This window comes from Corvus hawaiiensis, chromosome 3 (assembly GCF_020740725.1).
Source record: "Corvus hawaiiensis isolate bCorHaw1 chromosome 3, bCorHaw1.pri.cur, whole genome shotgun sequence".
Taxonomy (NCBI): Eukaryota; Metazoa; Chordata; class Aves; order Passeriformes; family Corvidae; genus Corvus; species Corvus hawaiiensis.
The window spans coordinates 21,714,932-21,734,356 of NC_063215.1; the positions used below are offsets into that span (position 1 = coordinate 21,714,932).

General features: G+C 37.5%; 1 protein-coding gene across 16 annotated transcripts in view; it reads left to right on the top strand.

The window, feature by feature from the left end:
- Positions 1–19,425, top strand: part of DLGAP2 (DLG associated protein 2) — a 466,127-nt gene that overhangs the window by 263,600 nt on the left and 183,102 nt on the right. For 3 of the 16 annotated variants that reach the window (XM_048296320.1, XM_048296322.1, XM_048296321.1), the window contains exon 3: positions 12,539–12,590. The exons of the other annotated variants lie outside the window; for them this stretch is intronic. The gene's annotated coding sequence lies outside the window, so the exon portion shown is untranslated. The remainder of the gene's footprint in view (positions 1–12,538; positions 12,591–19,425) is intronic. 16 annotated transcript variants of the gene reach the window in all.

Sequence of the window (19,425 nt, forward strand, 5' to 3'; positions counted from 1 at the left end):
GAAGTGGGCAACAAGTCAGTAAAGTCAGAAGTGAGAAGCCTTTGGTTTTAGGAAGGAGAAATTTCTGAGCATTGAGGAAAGGAGGCAGGGAGGGATAGAGTGTGGAAAACTATGGTAGGTGACGGATTAAAGGGCTAAAGACTGAATTTTTAAGGATGAATTCTGCAATGCTTTAGAACCATTTAGTAGATTTATGTATGAAACACATGAAAGGAGAAAATTTTTAAAAAACAAAATAACTACAAGTTCTGATCTAAGGGTAGGTATGTGTGCTAGCATTCAGTGGGGAAGCAGGTGGAAGGAATTAATCTCATTTAACATAAGGTTTTGCAATTTGGATTTCTGAATGACAACAAGGTGTACAAGGCAGTCTTCATAATCCTGGGAGAGAAGCAGGAGCATAACTCATCTGACATCATCTTTAAGATAAAGTGAAATTGTGCCTTATTTGTCATTGTTGACTTTAAAGGGAACCTAGATGATGAAGGCAGATGCAATGTCTGTATTAGACATCTATTTGATCAGTGAAATACTCTATTCCTCTCCAGCCTTTTCTTTTATGCAGCTCACCTTTGTAACCTCAGACAAAAAAACTTAGGAAGCTAGGAGAATGGGTGCTGAAATTTTCTTGTCATTTCATCTCTCTGATGAGGACTGCATCCAAACTGAATCATATGTTAGAGTGTCCAATGTTGGTATCTTTGGGGAAAAAAAATGGGCAGGAAGAAAAGCAAACCATAATCTAATCATAAATACATGGCTCAAATCCCATATGAAAAGAGAACTATTGCTGAGACATCTGCAACACAACCATTTCCCATTTTTCTTTTCATTTCTCAAGCAGAGGGCACAGAGACAGGTGAATAACTAGGACTTCTATCAGATGCTTTGCTTTGCTCTGGTGTGTTAGAACTAACATAGCAAAATCAGGAAACTTTTCAGATTGTCAGTCCCCCTCCACTGTACTAAAAGAAGGTCTATCTGTATCTTTACCAAACATTTATAGATGAATACAAATACGTGTCCCACAACATGTACAGCTTGCTGAAGACCTTACATATAGTGTTATTCTTATGTAATTACACAAGAATGTTAAGACAGACTGGAATTTGAAATGGACTGTTAAAAAGTTTTGTAGTAGTGACACTAGTTTTCATTGCCTTTCCTTCTAAAACAGATGTCCAAGCCTTTTGAGCAGAATACTTCCTGTCTCTTTCCATCTCCAAGTTTTGTTTTCACTACATCACATCTGCCTCCTGCTGTTCTTTCCTATAATTTCTTTCTTCACACATCAATTTAAGAGTATGTGATACCAGTGCCAGTGAAATGTGCAGAGAATTAAGAGTGGCTGTTCTCGATAAACCCAGATGTTAAAGATATTACCCACTTATGCACCTACACTGCTACTTTTTCTTCTTATTAGCATATGTGGCTTTGCTGTCATTGTGATGCAGTACAATGTAGACAAAAGCTGGTCCTCCTGCCTCAGTTCAACCAAAGATTTTTACAGATAGTCACTCTAGGGTGCTGTTACTGGAGTGGGTAGCTTGGGGTTCAGCAGAGACGTTCGGAAACGAGAGGGTGGAAATGGCTTTGCTTGCCAGACCTCTCCCTTCTCTCTTGCACTGAGCAGCACTGCACCATGTGGGGACAAGGACTGGAAAGGACTGTGGAGCCCCATGCCCTGCTGTTGCAGACAACTATGTCACATAAAGCAATAAATGTGTGGAGTTAGAGTGCCTGACTGTGGCAGTGTCTGTCTTAAACCTGTTTAGTGAGATATTTAGTGTTTTTCAGGTGCTGAAGGGAATGATGAATAAGAGACTAGAAAGGTGATAAATTTATCTCTAGAGTAAATAGGAACAAGAAAGTAAGAGTCTGGGCTGGGTGAACATTGTGAAAAGCAAAGCACAAGAGCAATTTAATGGAAAAGTCTGCCTTGACAAAGAGCTTGCAGGGTGAACGTACATGCAAACCTTACATGCTCTGAACAGATTAATCTTTGATCACTGTGACAAACTGAAAGTTTGTAAATATATTCAATTACTGACAGTTTATATCTGATTATTCACCACTTTCAGTGAACTGTGAAATATTTATGATTCATGTTTATGGAATCTATGATTTTATGAATTATTAAATACTATTTCACATGAAGCCATTATGGTAGTTCAGTATTTACTGGGAAGCTTTTGGCAATGTAAAATCCAAGGACAGAAATAAGAATTCATAGAGTCACGGAACAGTCTTATTTCTGATTTAGAGATAATAAAAGATGTTGTGTGGGACTGTGTCAAATGCCTTACATAAGTTTAGGTAGACATCTGTCTCTCTCCCTTGTCGACCCTTGCAGTCAGGGTCTATCTATCATAGAAGGCTGCCAGATTGGTCAGGCAGGATCTGCTCTAATAAAACCTCCTTGTCTTGTATGTGTCTTAAAATTGCTTCCATGAGGATCGTCCCCTTGGTATTCTGAGGCACAGAGGTGAGTCTCACTGGTCTGTAGTTCCCTGGATCTCCCTTTCATCCCTTTTTAAAAACAGGAGTGATGTTTCCGTTTTTCCGCCTCTGGGGACTTCACTTGACCTCCATGACCTTTCAAATATGAGGGAGAGTGGCTTGGCAGCAGCATCAGGCAGCTCTCCTAGAACTCTGGGATGTATGTTGTCAGGCCCCATAGACTTGTGCCTTCTCAGTTTCATCAAACAATCACGAACCTGTTCTTCACTTACAGTGGGAGGGACTTCATTACCTCAACCCTCACCTGGAGGTTTAGGAACTTGAGAGAAGTGGGAAGCCTGGCTGCCAGTGACAACTGAGGCAAAGAAGTCATTAAGTGTCGCAGCTTTCCTCATATATGTTGTCACCAGTTCTCCCTTTTCATTTCTCAGGGAGGTAGATTCTCCTTGGCTTTTCTTTTCTAACCCCTGTACTTGGAGAGTGCTTTCTTGTTATTCTTCACAGAAGAATATCCTTTCAAACACAACAATAATTTGTTCCTCTTCATTATTTAGCTCAGATGCACCAGCCCGCCCCATCTAAAGATCATCAGTATAGATAAAAAGAAGATTTATATTATTCTAGCATTTCACTTGGTTAAATTATCTTTACTTTGAATGAGGTGTTTGTCATCAACATCACCACCTGATTTTAATTGTATATTTTCAAGTGCAGTGTTATTGATTTCTCATCCATCTTTTAAAGTTGCTTAGTGAGATGTTAATTTTTTTTCTGTGCCTCAAACTCTTACTTGTTCACAAATTTTAAAAAAATCATGTTTTGCAACTTCATAAGTCAGCTGCTTAGTGTTCAGAGGGTTAAGGCAAATAGACCCTCTTAAGTATGAGGAAAAAGTCTTCGTAACAGCGTTGGTCTTTGTGTTTGACAAATGCTGACTAATGCAAGCCTTTTTTTTTTTAATGACCTTTCTTAGTCTTATAATGTTGGATCTGTACAATTTGATTCTCATTAGTCATGAACCTAGTGAGAATATGAAGACGTTATGCAAAAAAAGCAAAAACTAGGTTTCCAAATCATTCAGTATTAATGTTGTTATAACACAACCTTCTGCCCATGTTCTGTTTAGTTCACAAATGTTCACTTGTTACCATCCTTGAATCATCTGTTCAGTCTTCCAGCGGTAAGACCAACGCAAAGCTATATTTTATCATTTGCGTGGGTCCTTCTCTTAAAAGTGGCAACACATGCATCTCCTTAGAATATGGATTTTCATTAAAAAATTTTATATTTGATTGATTTTTCCTTTTTTTCTCCTTCTTTGAAAAGAGTTTTGAAATACAGCACTTCTTCTGTAACTGTATTTTTAAACATGCCAGTATGAGTCTATCAGGAATAACTAAGTATGAGTACCACTAATGAGTAAACAAGTGTTTAATCCAGGTTAAGGCATATAAGTGTAGAAAATGCTTAAATCCTAAAAAATCCCCCAAATATGAAATGTAATACTACTAGTATTTTTTTTCCATGCGAGCTATTTATTTCCAAATTGGTTGTAACTAATCTCATTATGAAATCGTGTTTTTTAAAATGCTGTTATGTTGAAAGGTGAGGGAGTAAGAGAAAGTACTTGAGGTGATGGAAGTAGTAATGTTCATAGTGGCTCTTTTATTTACAGTATGAACAGACTAATTTGAGCTCAATTTTTCTATTTGCATGTCTGCTGCTTACACCTACATAGGAGAAGATCAATACTGTTCATTGGTATAACAAGCCTGCCAAAATAGAAAACAGATTAGTTCCTGCTTGTGGGTGATCTCACCCAGGTTTTTCATCATGTATGTTACTTAGTCTCTTTCTCTTTCCATTAATGGCAGTTGTCCATAGCCATGTATGCTGTGAACCATTCATCAGTATTCCTTGTGTTTTGCAAATCCCATGCCTGGAAGTTGTATCAGATGTTCTAAATTTGATCCCTCCCTGTTCAATTTACACCTCTTCTCTCTGAAGCACTTCCAGTTGTTGCAGTGTTTGAAGAAAGGCAACAGCCATAAACAATACCATGAGTTTTGTACCCTGACTTCTAATAATTCTCTATTTTCTTTCCCATAGAGTTGTATAATTGATCCCTAGAAGGCCCCATAACCCATATGAACAACACAAAGTAAAATTTGATGACAATATATTATAGCAATAGGAAAAAAAATGTAAATGTACAGTTCAGCTTTAAACTTTCACAAACATTTCCATTAAAATATTATTTGAAATTTGTCAAAAGTATTGTAGAAAATAAATGAGCTGCAGAAGCAGCAAAAAAGACTGTGGACTGTGAAATAAGTATGCTGTGCTTGAGTGACTATTTACCTTTCTTAAGAAAATGACCCCATTGCTGTCATAGGTAAATACCTCCGAATGACTCCAAGAGAAATATTCCTCACTTTCCAAAGGAGGAAAGTGTAGGGACAATAAGAAAAAAGTCTCCCATAGCTAATTCTAAGATTTTATGCTCAATTTGGTTATAATCGTGCCTTTTTTCTCTTATTTTTATATCCTTATCCGTGCCCTGGTTTCTAGGGCAAGAACACCCGGGTTTATGACTTGGTAATAAGCCAAAGGATGCTTTTGGCCAAATCTCTGTTCTGTATGACTTGAGAGATCAGGAGCTCAGAGCATATTATGTGGTGTGTGTGGTCACAATTCACTTGACATGCAGCCAATGTCACTTTCTCTAATGTTTATTAATCTTTAAAACATCTTAAATTTTATTCAGTTTTGTGAACTCTGAAGAGTCTGGATTTCAGACTATTATCCTGTCTCCTGGTATATAACCTTAAATGCAAGATATTAATAAAATATGCTAACTCTCTCTTGGCTACTTAGCCGACAAATTTGTGTTACTTTTATTTATTTATTTTTAAACTAATGTAAGGCAGGCTAATATTTCAGATAATGTTAAATGTATGAGGCTTTAGAGAGGTTAAGTTTTTAAGCAGCTTTCAAAGCCTTAGATCATTTTAATTCTGCCTCATTTAAAGACAGAAAGCAATCCTGAAAAGCATTTGAACCAATAACTAAAAGACTAAAGGTTAGATCATAAAAGAAAAATATTGTGGAGACAAGTATCTGTTCTGCTTAATGTGCTCTGCCTGAGGCACACTTACCTTTCTTTCAAGCATATATTTTACCTGCCCAATACGGCACTCAGACATTCCCAGTTTTGCTGGAATAAGCCCTTGTACTGCAAACTTGATGAAGGATGAACTTGTCTCTGAAGATCACCTGTATATCATTCTAAGCTTCAAAGTTTGAGTGAAGTGCTGGTTCTGCTAAAGGCAATAGGACTTTTGCCATTGGCTCAACTGCCTATTTCGAAAAATTCTTTACAGTTTGCACAAGTGATCAAAGTTGTGCAGCAGGGAGGCTGATAAGGCCACAGCATAGCTGGGACATTTGTACTTGGTATAACAAAGACTTAAAATTATTTCTTTTGGAACTGAAAACAGTAGAAAATATGTTTGCAAATATGTATTATCAACAAATATGTTTTTCACCGAAGTAAAATGTCAAGCCTAGAAGGTTAATGATTTCAAAACCACAGTGCAAAAATGGGAACTAGATTGAAAACTACTTTACAACCTCAGTTATAGCAGATTCTGACATTGTAAACAGTATAATATTTTGCAGATATTTGATTCTGCTACCTTCTGCTTAGAAGAGGCTTCAAGAACAGTCTGGCTGATTTGTTGTACCACAAGAGGCTGGCTTCTCTTGTGGTACAGGAGTGCTGCACTAGACAAGGCTCTTATCACTGAACTGGCCATTCATCCAGTCTTTGACTTAACAGTGTGGCATTCCATAAGTGTCTGTGCAGTTTATGGTGCATTATAGATTACTCTTGCAATTGGCTGTTGTTTGCTTGTCATGACGGACTGAAAAAGTAAAGAAATGGGGTAAAAAGAAGCACAAAAAAAATAAGGTAACGTTATTATGTAATCAGTGAGCCATTAATAAATTGTTAAAAGACTCTGCTTACAGCCTGGAATAACTTTTTCACATGTCCTACCTAAAACAGAATTTGCAGGCTCAAAATTAAATTAGGTAATCACTCCTGTGATCACCTTTCTCTTATCTTTGTTCATTGTTTTACAATCACAATTGCAATCCAACCAACAGGAGGGGATAATTCCAAAGGATAAATTGTCTTGTAATTTCTGCTTGTGCAGTGCCCAGCACAGAAAGACATCAAATAAAAATCAAACAATTGCTGCTAATAAAGACTGATAAAATATCCCATCATTCCATCAGCAGCATCCTTCACTGGCATATATTTTCAAAGTTTTCTCTTTGTGTTCCCATTTCCAATTATAAAGCAGAAGATAAAAGGCATGATAGTGAAATATGGTAGGACCTAGAAAATTGCTGGGAAAAAAAAATTACTGCTTACTTCTAAAATGAAATGTGAACTCTTTAATAAAACAGAAATGGCATTGTGGGGTACATTCCAAGAACTGTAGAGTTGCAGATAAAAACTGAATATTTCAGAGAGGCTGAAAAAAAATCAAATGCAGCTGGATATAGTTTTGCAATATGTTTATACACTATGTATATACGGAATAGCTAAGAACTCCCATTTGTTAAGCACTGCTTCACCAAGGTCACCTTTCTGTGTTGTTTGCATAGAAGTCAGATGTTAGTGTTAGGGGAATATACTGTGTTATAGTACCTGATTCATAAACCTTTGCCTTTTGCCTAATTTATCATTCCGCTGGTGGTATCAACAAAGTGAAACTTGTTGGCCACCTTTGTAAGGAAATTTAAAAGTAAGTCTGGAAATCTACTCTGATTTCAGAATGATAAGAAGAGCTAAGACGTGAAATCCCAGCTGGAGTGCAGTCATTACGTGTTTTGTCAGGGACTTAAGTGAATGAAGGACTTCCTACCATCGGTTTTGAGGGCAGAGGGAAGAAGGGGTTTAACTGATGTATCCAAACTGATGCTAGGTGCTTTCCTGCTAACACAGATGGCTCTGATTCATAGAGGTGGGAAGTATATGTGATATGACAGGTAATTTTAAGTATAGTTATATTTAAACAAAATTTAAAGGTTATTTGAAATTAAAGATTATTTAAACAAAATCCTATGAGTCAGATAAAATCTAAATTTTTTTCCTTGAGAAATCTTTTCATCCAGGATGCAGGGAATAATTTCCAAGTTTTACTGCTTGCTTTTTAAATTAGATTTATGTTTTGGTATTATATAATTAAACAGAATTAAAAGATAATTAACATTACTGCATTAAAGTTGTATATATTCATTAAATAACAATTTTCAGCAAAGTAGTTCATAAAGCTCTGAACTCTGATCATAGTTCTCATACCAGCTCTTTCTAGTTTACTATTGTTAGGTTACTGTCAGGATTGGAGCCCAGTTCAGATATGTACTGATTTGTGAACTGTCTTGCAATTATAAATACTAATATTGCTGTAGGGACCATATCTAGTGGCAATTCCCTGGTTCATTGTTCTGATTTTTCTAGACATGGTATTACTTTGTACACCTGTACCAAGTCCCTAGTGAGTTTATGAACTGCGCAGCTGCTCTTGTGTGCTGTTAACAAGTCTCTTACAGAGCTGTCTGTAGTGTGGAAGATTGCCATATTTTGATCAGTTCATTTATCTCGCTTCAGTGTTGGGGTCTAATTGGTTATCTCGTTGTTAGCTGTATGCAGCCCTTATCTCAAATGACAACATTGTTCTTAATTTAGTTTTTTTATTTTTTTAAAATTAAGAGTCCATCCTTATTATTCCAAAGAATAACCTTTATTTGGGGTACCATTTCATCGGTGAGTTTTTCTGCTCTGGGATTAGGTTTCTTGCTCATCATGTAAATGGGTGCACATGCACAGTCTGTTCTTCTGGACATTTCTGGAAATGGGTTGGGGGTTTTGAGGGTCTTTGTGATCTCAATCCCCCACTACTGGATTGACTCTCAGTAGACTGTTCATGACCACTCTTTGACCCCATTCCTTTGCTTGCACTGTTCTTTAGGTTGTGCAGTCACCATGGACCAGAACAGGGAAGTTGGGCCTACCTCTTTACAGCCCCTCTTCCCAACCACATCCTGTTCTAACTTGCCCACTTGAGTGGCCATTGGTGTTTGAGGCCTAGCAGTACATTAACTCCTTACTTTCCAGAGTTTTACAGTGACTAGTAACATTATTTTAAGTAAATATGATTCTTCATCATCATTGCTCAGTCCGTGTTTTGGCGTAGGTGATGTCCCAATCACAGCATGTGCCCTGTGTCCTGTGTACCTGCCAGCTGCAGTTAAAATTTTTCTGCTTTTATTTAAACAATTTTGATCTTCCCTGGTGATTAGTTGTGCAGCAAATGCATGGCATTATGTTACTTTGGCATAGCCCAGGGTATCTCATAATTCATGATTAGAGCAGAGTTCCAGGGCATTGTGCTGAGTAAGCAGTACAACTCTTCTGTGCAGTTTCCCGACATGAACTTTGTTACTACCCTATATATGTATCCAGAACTCTTAACTGTTATATTTAAGATCTTGCAGAAGGAGACAAGGTATCAAGAGAACTGGAAAAAAGCAATCACACTGCTTGACTGTAAACAGAACAAAGAGAACAATCTGGCAATTGTTGACAGTTAACATCAATCCTCAGAAAAATTCTAGAGCAAAAAGTCAAATAAAGTAGAGGAGCAAAGCACTAGCTGTCATACATCTTTCATTTGATGCAGTACACTCTCCAGGATACTTTTATTAACAACCTAGATGATGGAATAGAGTATGTTTATTGTATCTTGCAATGATCCAAAACTGGGAGAGAGCTCATATGCCGGACGATGGGATCGGAATTCAAAATGATAATGACAAAGCAGCAGTGCATGTGAAAACATAAAGCAAGAATTATTTACTGCAGTGATACAAAATGCAGACAGCTGCTTTGGTAGCAGTTTTTCAGAAAATCTGAGCATGAGCCCACTGTGCTGTAAAAAAAAGCAAGCACAAAGCTAAAGTACAGCCAGAAAGATGCATAAAATAATCAGAAATGTGGCTTCTGGTAGGCTAGAAAACTACTGTTTGGGGCATTGTACTTCAAGAGCTGTGTGGTCTAGTGGAGTTAGTCTGGAATAAATTAATGAGATGAATTACAGTTCTGTAAAGTTTGACCTGTTTCATTATTGAAAAACACTTTAAAATGGCAAAGTCACTGAAGAACTGTCATAACTCTCTTTGTAAGTGATGGAACCTCCACCACTGGAGGTTTTTAAGAACTGGTCAAACAGCTCTTGCAAACAATGTAGCTATCATTTACCTTACCTGGACTAGATGACTTCCCGTGGTTCCTTCAAGCCCCATTTTTTTATTATCCTGTGATTATTAAAGCAGAAGTTCAAAGTTTTGATCACAACCAAATTATACCCCAAATAACTGGTTAATATTTCTTAATTTCTTAATAATAGATCCCTCTGGGTGGATTAGAGTGAAATGACAGTGAATGATCCATGTTTATACGTGTACATATGTATATGTTGAGAACTTTTATTTCAGCTGGACAATTTTGACAAGCTTGGTCTAGTTATCCAGATGGAGTTGTCAGTGTTGCTGATGTTGAGGTATCTGTGATAGCCAGTGGGGGAAAAATTGGAATTCTTTCTTTAGCAAGTCACTCTCATAGATTCCTCTTATCAATGGCCATTATTTATGTTTATGCTGTAAACGAACATGCTCCCATCTGACCTTATTACTTACTTTAAAGATAGGTTCTACCATTTTTCCTATATTAACAAATGTTTGAGGAATAAAGAAAAAACTAATTTAAGAGCAGCAGAATCAGGATCTCGGAATAATTTAACAGAATTTGACAGAATCTCACATCAACAGGAGTTGAATACATTCTTCAGTATACTAATGGGTTTGGACCCTTAAAAATAGGACATTGTCTTATTTTTCCCCTTACTATTAAACACATGCCTTCCATGCAGCTCAGTCGTGGTCTTTGAATTTTCTTCCTCTAAACTAAAAAAAAATGTTTAAGCAGAATGTAGGCATTTTCTGTTGGATGTTTTGTATTCAGTTTGAACTGCTTGGTGTCACCTTAACGATAAAACTGGGATAGCGTAACAGGTGCTTATTGTCTTTTTCTTCCTCATTGTCTTTCAGATGTTATGTTTTGGCATATGTTAGTGGCTGTCAAGGGGATATTATTGATCTACTGAGACATCTGCTCCACTCACATTAATTTGACTGTTCTTTCATGAAAGATGAGTGCCTTATGACTTCTCATTCCTAGCACAGTAATACTGACCATGTCTTTGCAGCTGGAAATTAACATTATTTAAGATGTACCTCTAAACTATACAGTTTTTGTTTCCTTCTAATTGAATGTCATTCTTTTTGTCGGAATTATCATGTCATGAACTATCTAAGGAATAAAAATCCAAGTATTTAAATAGTTACTTTTATTTTTAAAATGCATACTAACTCATTATTTTTGATGTAGCAATAAAAAGGTAAATCTCTTTCATAGAATCATAGCAAGGTTTATGCCATGGGCAGGACACCTTCTACTAGACCTGTTGCTTGGGTTCCCATCCAGCCTGGCCTTTAACACTTCCAGGGATGGAGCATCCACAATTTTCTGGGCACTCACCACCCTTACAGCAAAGAATTAATTCCTAATATGTATCTAAATCTATCCTCTGACTTTTTAAGCTGTTTCTCCTTGTCGTATCACTACATGCGCTTGTGAAAAGTCCCTCTCCATCCTTTTTGAAGGCCCCCTTCAGATACTGGAAGGTTCTCTAAGGTCTCTCTGAAGCCTTCTCTTGTCCATGATGAACAATCCCAGCTGTCTCAGCCTTTCACAGGAGAAGCGCTCCATCGCTCTGAGCATCTTCCTGGCCCTTCTCCAGACTCACTCTAGGAGGTCCATGTTCTTCTTCTGGGGGGTCCCTGGAGCTGGACACAGCACTCCAGGTGGCGTATCATGAGAGTAAAATAGAGGTGAAAATCAGTGCTCTCACGCTGCTGGCCACACTGCTTTGGGTGCAGCCCAGGACACGACTGGCTTTCTGGGCTGCCAGCACACCCTTCTGGCTCATGTCAAGTTTCTGGTCAACCAACACCCCCAAGACTTTCTCCTCAGGGTTGCTGTCAATGCAGCCTCCACCCAACCTGTATTTGTGCTTGGAATTGTCCCAAGCTTTAGAATATCTTAGGGAATAACCACAAGCCAGAAAATAATCAATTGACCTTTTTAAAAGAGGAAATTAATTAGTGGGTCCAGGCAATGCTATACTTTCAGTGATATTTATGAAAGAAAAATATGATTATTTTATTAAATTGAAAAAGAAAAGGAGTGAAATTCAACATGCTAAATACAAAAATAGAAAACTGGCAGGCACCAGCTAAATCAGCATCCAGAAATGTACCTTCTTCCCCTAATTTAACCCATGACTCAAATGCAAACCGCTTTCATACTATCCAACTTGAAAAGCGTACTTTTATCTTGAATTAATTTACTTGAAAATAGTACAGGTTTAAAAACTCTTGAGGACACAGCAGTCTTTTAGTCCAAGTAATCTAACTTTCTTCTTGCTTGAGCTACCAACTACTGTGGTTTGTTTAACTAAGGTGTTATTTCGTAAAAGTGTTTTCATTTGTCTACATATACATTTTATTGCAAAAAGTGAATGAAGTTCTGCTTTGAATATCAGTTTTGCATTTCCCTGTTGTTCTCCTTATTCATACTAGCTTTTATCTTTGAAGTTGTGAGCAGATTAGTGAATAAACTGGTTTGCTATCTGTGCTGTCATCTATGCGGGACTCAAAAAGAGGAAACAAAACTTGATGGAATTTTCTGCTCACTCCTCTTATCTCAGCAACCTTATGAGATGGCTTATGACTACCTTGATATCTTGATATTTTGTCTGTTGTGGAGAAACGCATTTCTCCTAGAAACATGTAGTATTCCCTGGTGATTATTATCAACAGTTGGCTACTATACTGACCCATATGTAGGACCTAAAACATATCAAGTAACTGTGGTGTCTTACAGATTCACAGGAACAACTGAGTGTGAAGCAGGAATGAAGAGGAAGAGAATAAAGGTATAAGTGGATGAACAAAAGAGAGAGAGAGAGGTTAGCAATGGTAACATTTGGATGATATTTTGATGATAGTGAAAGACCTGAATTTTGGAGGCAGAAAAGAAGTGGCCAAACAGACATATATGAGTGAGTGACCATTGTAACAGTTTGTGTACAATGCTGTAATCAACTTCCACATCGTTGTGACCATTAGGAATTCCTATGCATATTGCACATACCATGGTTTTTACAAGGTCTGTACCTTGGAATTCCAGTGAGCCAATTTTTATCTCTAATTTTAATCCTTAAGAGAAACTAAGACAGACCTTGTAAAGAAATAGCACTGAATTCTGGAACAGAAAACGTGTTTTCTATCTCAAGGCAGACATATCCTTTCTCTAGGAAAGTTTAGGTTTCCGTAGACTTAGACAATATTGAAAGCTAAAATTTCAGATGCTGATAAGTACAATCCAGTATATAGTGTATAATTTAATGTTACACCCTTGTGTTACACCTCAGGTGATACCATTCTGAAAAAAATACTTTGAATGCTCTGGAATATAATATATAAATTCCCTTTTTTAATATAGCCATAGTTATATAGGTAGTTAAAAACATATTTCTACTCCTAGCAGAAGTTCTAGGAGCCCAAGAGAAGGAACATCACATTTCTGTTACACTAAACAATTTGACTGAGCTATTTTCTTTGCTATCACTGAAAGTTCAAATTATATTAGTATAACTATCAGTGCACTGCATAGAATCTGGTCTTGTTTCCACTGAACTCAATGGCAAAATCCCCATTAATTTAAAAGGCAGCAAGAATGATCTCCAAATGTTCCTCATATTAAACTGTTCACAAGCTGTGCCTTCTTCATGTTAATCGGCAATGAATTTTGTTTGTCAGTACAGCTGATAATTTTGCATTAAAATAATAATAGAGAGATGTGATGACAGCCTGCCATTTTTTGTTCTTAAGTCAAACACTTGATGTGACGGACTATGTGATTTCTTCATTTAATGAACCGCCAGCTGAAGATGCAAATGCTGTAACTGACACAAATCAGAAAAGTTGACAAAAAATCTTTAATATAATTTAAGAAATGTTTTTAGTGAAAAGAAAATTTGTTCACTTGTCTTCTTTGCAGACAAATAGCTTTTAGAATTTTGTATGTTTAAATTTACCCCTAGACCTTTGAGAAAAGGAAATAGAAGAAAGAGAAACAATGCATTCAGTTGTTGATATTTTGGCTACTACATGTGCTATATAAATAAATAAGTACAAAAATTCAAATTAGTAGAATGGGAGCAGGCTTCCTATAATATAGATTAATCAAAAAATCACAGGCAGCATTCTACTTTTCTCCCTAATTTTAATGTATACAAAAGATCTTTTTACTTCTACAGTGTATGAATTCCATTAAGTCCTAATTACTGGCTTCTCACATGCATGACTGTAACCCAAGGAACCCTTTATATACTTGGGCAGGGAAAAGAGCAAATCTTCCTTATCTTCCTTTTCATTCATGGTGAACACTGCCTAAGGCTGTTTCCTCCTCTTTTGACCTCGTTACTAACCTTGTTGCTTTTGAGGAAACTTAGCAAGCTGTATTCGTTTCCATTAACCAACTGTTCAGAAGGAAAGGTGCAAGCAAAATATAATATTAACATGACATGACAGAAAAATTGTTAAAATGGCTCTAGTGGCAACTAATACTTGTTTTTCAGATGGTCAGCAATTAAATCATTGTACTTTTATTTTACTTTTTTTCACCATAAAACTCTGGTTGCTTGGTATATTACTATCTACATAATGTTCTTCATTTTTGACTGTAATGTCATCACTTAGAGTAAAACTTTTCCTGTTCCTGCAGAAAGTGGTCTAAGAACCTGTGTTACCTATAAAAAAAATACCTTGAAAGCAGCCATTTAGTTAAAAAGAATCCTTGGAAGCATCCTTCTATGTGCCATTTACCACTATAGCCAAAGCAGAGTTTTAGACACCATGGAATTTAATGCATCAGGAAGACAAAAAATCACTGTGTTTTTGCAAAAGAGAGGTTCACTGGTATAGAATCATAGAATCATTTAGGTTGGAAAAGAACTTTAAGGTCATCAAGGTCAACCATTAATCCAGCATTGCCAAGTCCACCACTAAACCATATCTCTAAATGCCACATCAACACCTTTCCATGAGGAAAGTTTTCCTAATATGCAATTTAAACCTCTCCTGGCACAAGATGACACCGTCTCCTCTCACCATCTCACTTGTTACTTGGGAGATGAGACTGATCCCTACCTCTCTTCAATCTCCTTTAGGGTACTTGTAGAGACATGAGTTCACCCTCAGCCTCCTTTTCTCCAGCCCCAGCTCCTCAGCTGCACCTCATCAGACTTGTACTCCAGACCCTTCACCAGCTCTCTTGCCCTTTTCTGGACACCCTCCAGAACCTCAATGTCTTCTTTGTAGTGAGGGGCCCAAAACTGGACACAGCACTCGAGGTGTGGCCTCACCAGTGCTGAGTACAGGGAGGTGATCATTGTCCGTCCTGTTGGCCATGCTTGCTGCTACAGGCCAGGGTGTCCATGGCCTTCTTGGCCACCTGGACACATGCTGTCTCATGTTCAGCTGCTGTCAACCCAGCACCCCCGGGTCCTTATCCACTGGGCTGCATTCCAGTCACTCTGTCCCCAGCCTGTAGCACTGAAGGGGGTTGTTGTGACCCAAGTGCACTATCTAGCACTTGGTCTTGTAGAACCTCACGCAGTTTGCCTCAGCCCATCAATTCAGCTATTCCAGATCCTTCAGTAGGGTCTTTCTACCTTCCAGCAGTCTCTCTCACCCAGCTTGATATATCTGTGGACTTTGGGAGGGTGCATTCGATCCCCTCATCCAGACTGTTGATCAAGATACCAAACAGAACTGTTCTCAGTGCTAAGTCCCAGGAAACACCACTCATGACTGGCTGCCAGCTGGATATGACTCCATTCATCACCATTCTCTGGGCCCAGCCATTCAGCCAGTTTTTACTCATTGAACAGTGCACTGTCCAAGCCATAAGCAGCCAGTTTCTCCCAGAGAATGCTGTGGGAAATGGTGCCAAAGGCTTTACTGAAGCCCAGGTAGGCAACATCCACAGCCTTTCCCTCATCAAATAAGTGGGTCCCTCTGTCATAAAAGAGTATCAGGTTGGTCAAGCAACACCTGCCTTTCATAAACCTGCCTTTCTTTTTGATGAGTGTCATATTTGCTAACTTTCAGATCTCTCCTCCCCAGGTAACTAGGACTGCTGGTAAATGATGGGAAATACCTCAGTGAACTCCTCCACAAGCTCTTCCACCAGCTCCCTCAGTACCTTTGGGTCAATCCCAAGGTGCATTGGTGTAGATGCACCTCACCTGGGCTGTTGATCCTGACACCTTTTATGGGGACAGAAGCTCTAATTCCTACACGACCATTCTCAGGCACTTCCATGGTTACTAACATGTTAACAAGCCTTGTGTCTTTGCTCCTGCATGGATCTCCAGCTCCCACCTCCCCTGAAGTGGCAGACTAAATGACTTTGCTAGCTCACTGTCCCTCAAACACCAGCATGCTGTCCCCAGACTTTTCTCTAGCGATTCTGGTTTTATTCCTTTGCCCCTTCTAATCTACTTTAAAGCTCTTTCAGTGAGCCCTGACAATTCCTGTGCAAAAATCCTTCTCCTTCTTTGAGACAGGTATACCCTCTCTGTTGACATTAGGCTCATTGTTGTGTAAACACATGATCAAAAACCACTAAAATCTGCTGGCAATAGCAGGCTCAGAGCCAGGTATTGATCTGCTGACTCTTCCTGTTTCTTCCTTTATCATTCCCTGCAACTGGAAGGATAGAGGAGACATTGCTTGTGCTCCTGATCCCTTAACAAGTCATCCCAAGGCCCTAAGGTCTCTCAAATGCCCTCAGACTTCTTATTGCAACTTCATTGCTGCCCACCTGAAAAATCAATATTGGATAATAATCTGAGGCCCATATCAGGGTAGAAAGCTTTCTCTTCACATCTTTAACCTGGTATCACTCTGGAGCAGATCTCTAAATCCTCACAGCTTTGTCTAAGGCCCTCAAGTCTTGGAAAAGAGGCCTACATAAAAAACATGGAACAAGAGTCTGTTCTGCACCAGTGACCTGGACAAGGCCTGGGGGGACTCAAATATGAATGCAGAGGGTCATTCCTTTACTTGCCATAACAGATGTTTCTCAGAGTGATAAATGGCTATTGATGCCTGATATAGTATCTCAGAGGAATTATACAGTATTGCTTTAAAAAGGGGCAATATAACAGAATTTGTTTATGTGTGATCAGGTTAATCACTTGTGTTTTTCTGTGCAGTACTGGTGAAACATGCTTACTGAAAGCAAAAAACCTATGTTCATAACACTTTGAAGGTAAATGTTACGAAGATCACTTAGCAAGGTCATTTGTCCCTGTCATATCTCATAACTGTAGTTCAGATTTTTTTTTTAATTTAGGTATTTTTGTGATAGCTTTTAATTATTATAAAAATATAAGAAGACCACATTTGGAATACAAAAATTATGCATGTGGACTTTTGGAGGAACATTTATAGCTCAACTGTGGCTTATAGTGAGGTACTTTTAAAGAGATGTGTAGTACCACTTTTCAACATGACATTCTTTATTTTTCAGACACCCGTCCTTTTAGAAAAGAGATTTCAGTACAAGTTTTTACTTGTTAGTAGAAATTTTTGCTAGTTCTTGAAATTTTCTCTATGTAAATTAGGATTAAAAACTTACGAAGGAAGACTTTTAAAACTTAGATCCTTGAAAGTCTTCCTAAGTCCTCTTCAGTTTTTTAGCTGTGGTTTTTTTTTCTTCCATATATCTCAGCCTCAGCTAGATGGTCCAGAAAACTGCATTTGCTTGTGTAACAAAAAAATTACCCTGAAACAGTATGTTTTGATAGAAAGTGGAATGACAGCCTCTTGTTTGCTCTTTGTTATAGATAGATTTATTGTCTTGACCCGTTTCTGTTTTAAAGGATGAGGGAGAAATCTGCTCATTAAATTTACTTTTCATTTTCTGCTTACATTTTCCTTAAGAGTGTTTTCAGAAAAGCCAGAAACATTGAAAGCTATTTGACTATATAGATAAGCACCAAAGAATAGTGCTGATATACTATAACAAATGCTGCTATGTTGTACACATTGAATTTACAACACCTCTAGCCTGAAAACATACAGAAGTATTCTCATGACATTAAGCTTCTAAGTGCCTAAATTGGACAGCTTGTTTAACTGGCTTGGATACCATCAAGAAATAGACATGGTGTTCCCAAAGCTAGGAATAGGGGTTTAATTTAGGTGCCCTTTCTTTCTGTTGACCAGTTTAGGGAGTGTGAATACCTAAAGACAAACATTGTGAATAATCCACAAAGGCCCAGTTGCAAACTTAGCATTTGACAAAACCAAGTAAATTAGTTGTGTTACTTGCAGAGTGAAATAATATCCTTCTATGCTTCTATCCATTGATAGGACCTTCGCAAAGCTTTAAAAAAATTGCTCTGGCTCAGGTATTGTCCTAATCCTAAACTGCAGTTACTAACATCTCCATAGCTTTTCACTGAGGATGTAGGTGTCACTCGGGTATGATTTAATAATTGTGATGCAGATATCATGATTTGGAGTGCTAGGAAGGCCATTTATAAATAGTCTCCACAAGTAGCATGCTAACATGATTGCTCAATCAGGAAGCGACCCACAGTAGGTATAGTTCTATTGTAAAAATACATTTTTGTATTTTTCTCTTTCTCTGACACAAACAAGAAAATATATACCAGAGCTAACATTAATTGTTGATGAAGAGAAAGTACCAAAATCAGCCTCCAAACATCAATGGATGCTTTTGCCTAAATTCCTTGTGTTACTTATATATAACCAGACTGTCATCAATCTTAAGAAAGGTTATTGGACCATGAACAGGGCATTGTCTTTGATTATAACATAAAAACATTCTGATTTTCTACATTTAAAATTGGTAATAGACATCAGTAATCCTTGGATAGCTAGAATCAATAGTTACAGGCAGAAGTATATCAGGCTTTATTGTTTACTTAAAAATGCGGCCATGTTACTGTAGTCATTATAATAACAATGTACTATATTGACTGTATTTTTAATCTTTATATTACATTGAGAGAACTCTATTTTCTAGATACGATGTATAAGATACCATATAGACTTAAAAAACCACAATGTTCTCACATTTTTTATATTCTTACTCCAAGTGTTGTTCAACTAAGAAGTTCTTTTTAGGTGAAAGGGAGTTATTTTTGGAGGATATGGCAAAGTAACATTAGACACAGCTCTGCCTTCCTTTCCTCTGATACAGTATTTACTGGATTAGCCATATCCAGGGTTTTAAATGATACCTTTGTCGTTAGTATGTTTTCAGTGTCCATCTTTTGAAAGGTCTGTTATGTGAGATATTACTGACTCTCTGTACTTTCTACTTTGACAGATAAAACATTCATAAATATTGGGTGTTTTAACTTAAATTTTTTTTCAGTTCAACAAAAACTGGTGGCATATATTGGCAGGACAGGACTTGTGAAATTAGTCAAGCAAAATATTAATTCTTGATAAAAAACAGTATGCTGTTTTATACCTTTCAGTGTTCATTTGTCTAGCCAATTGTGACTGGCTGTTATATTCTGGAAGTTTCCTTCTTTACAGTATTATTGCATGGTTTTATTTTCATAATTTCCTAATCCTCAGAAGAACACTACCTCTTGGGTTTTAGTTTGGTTTTTTTGTGTTTTGAAAGCTGTGTGAGATATTATTTAAGATATTTAGTTT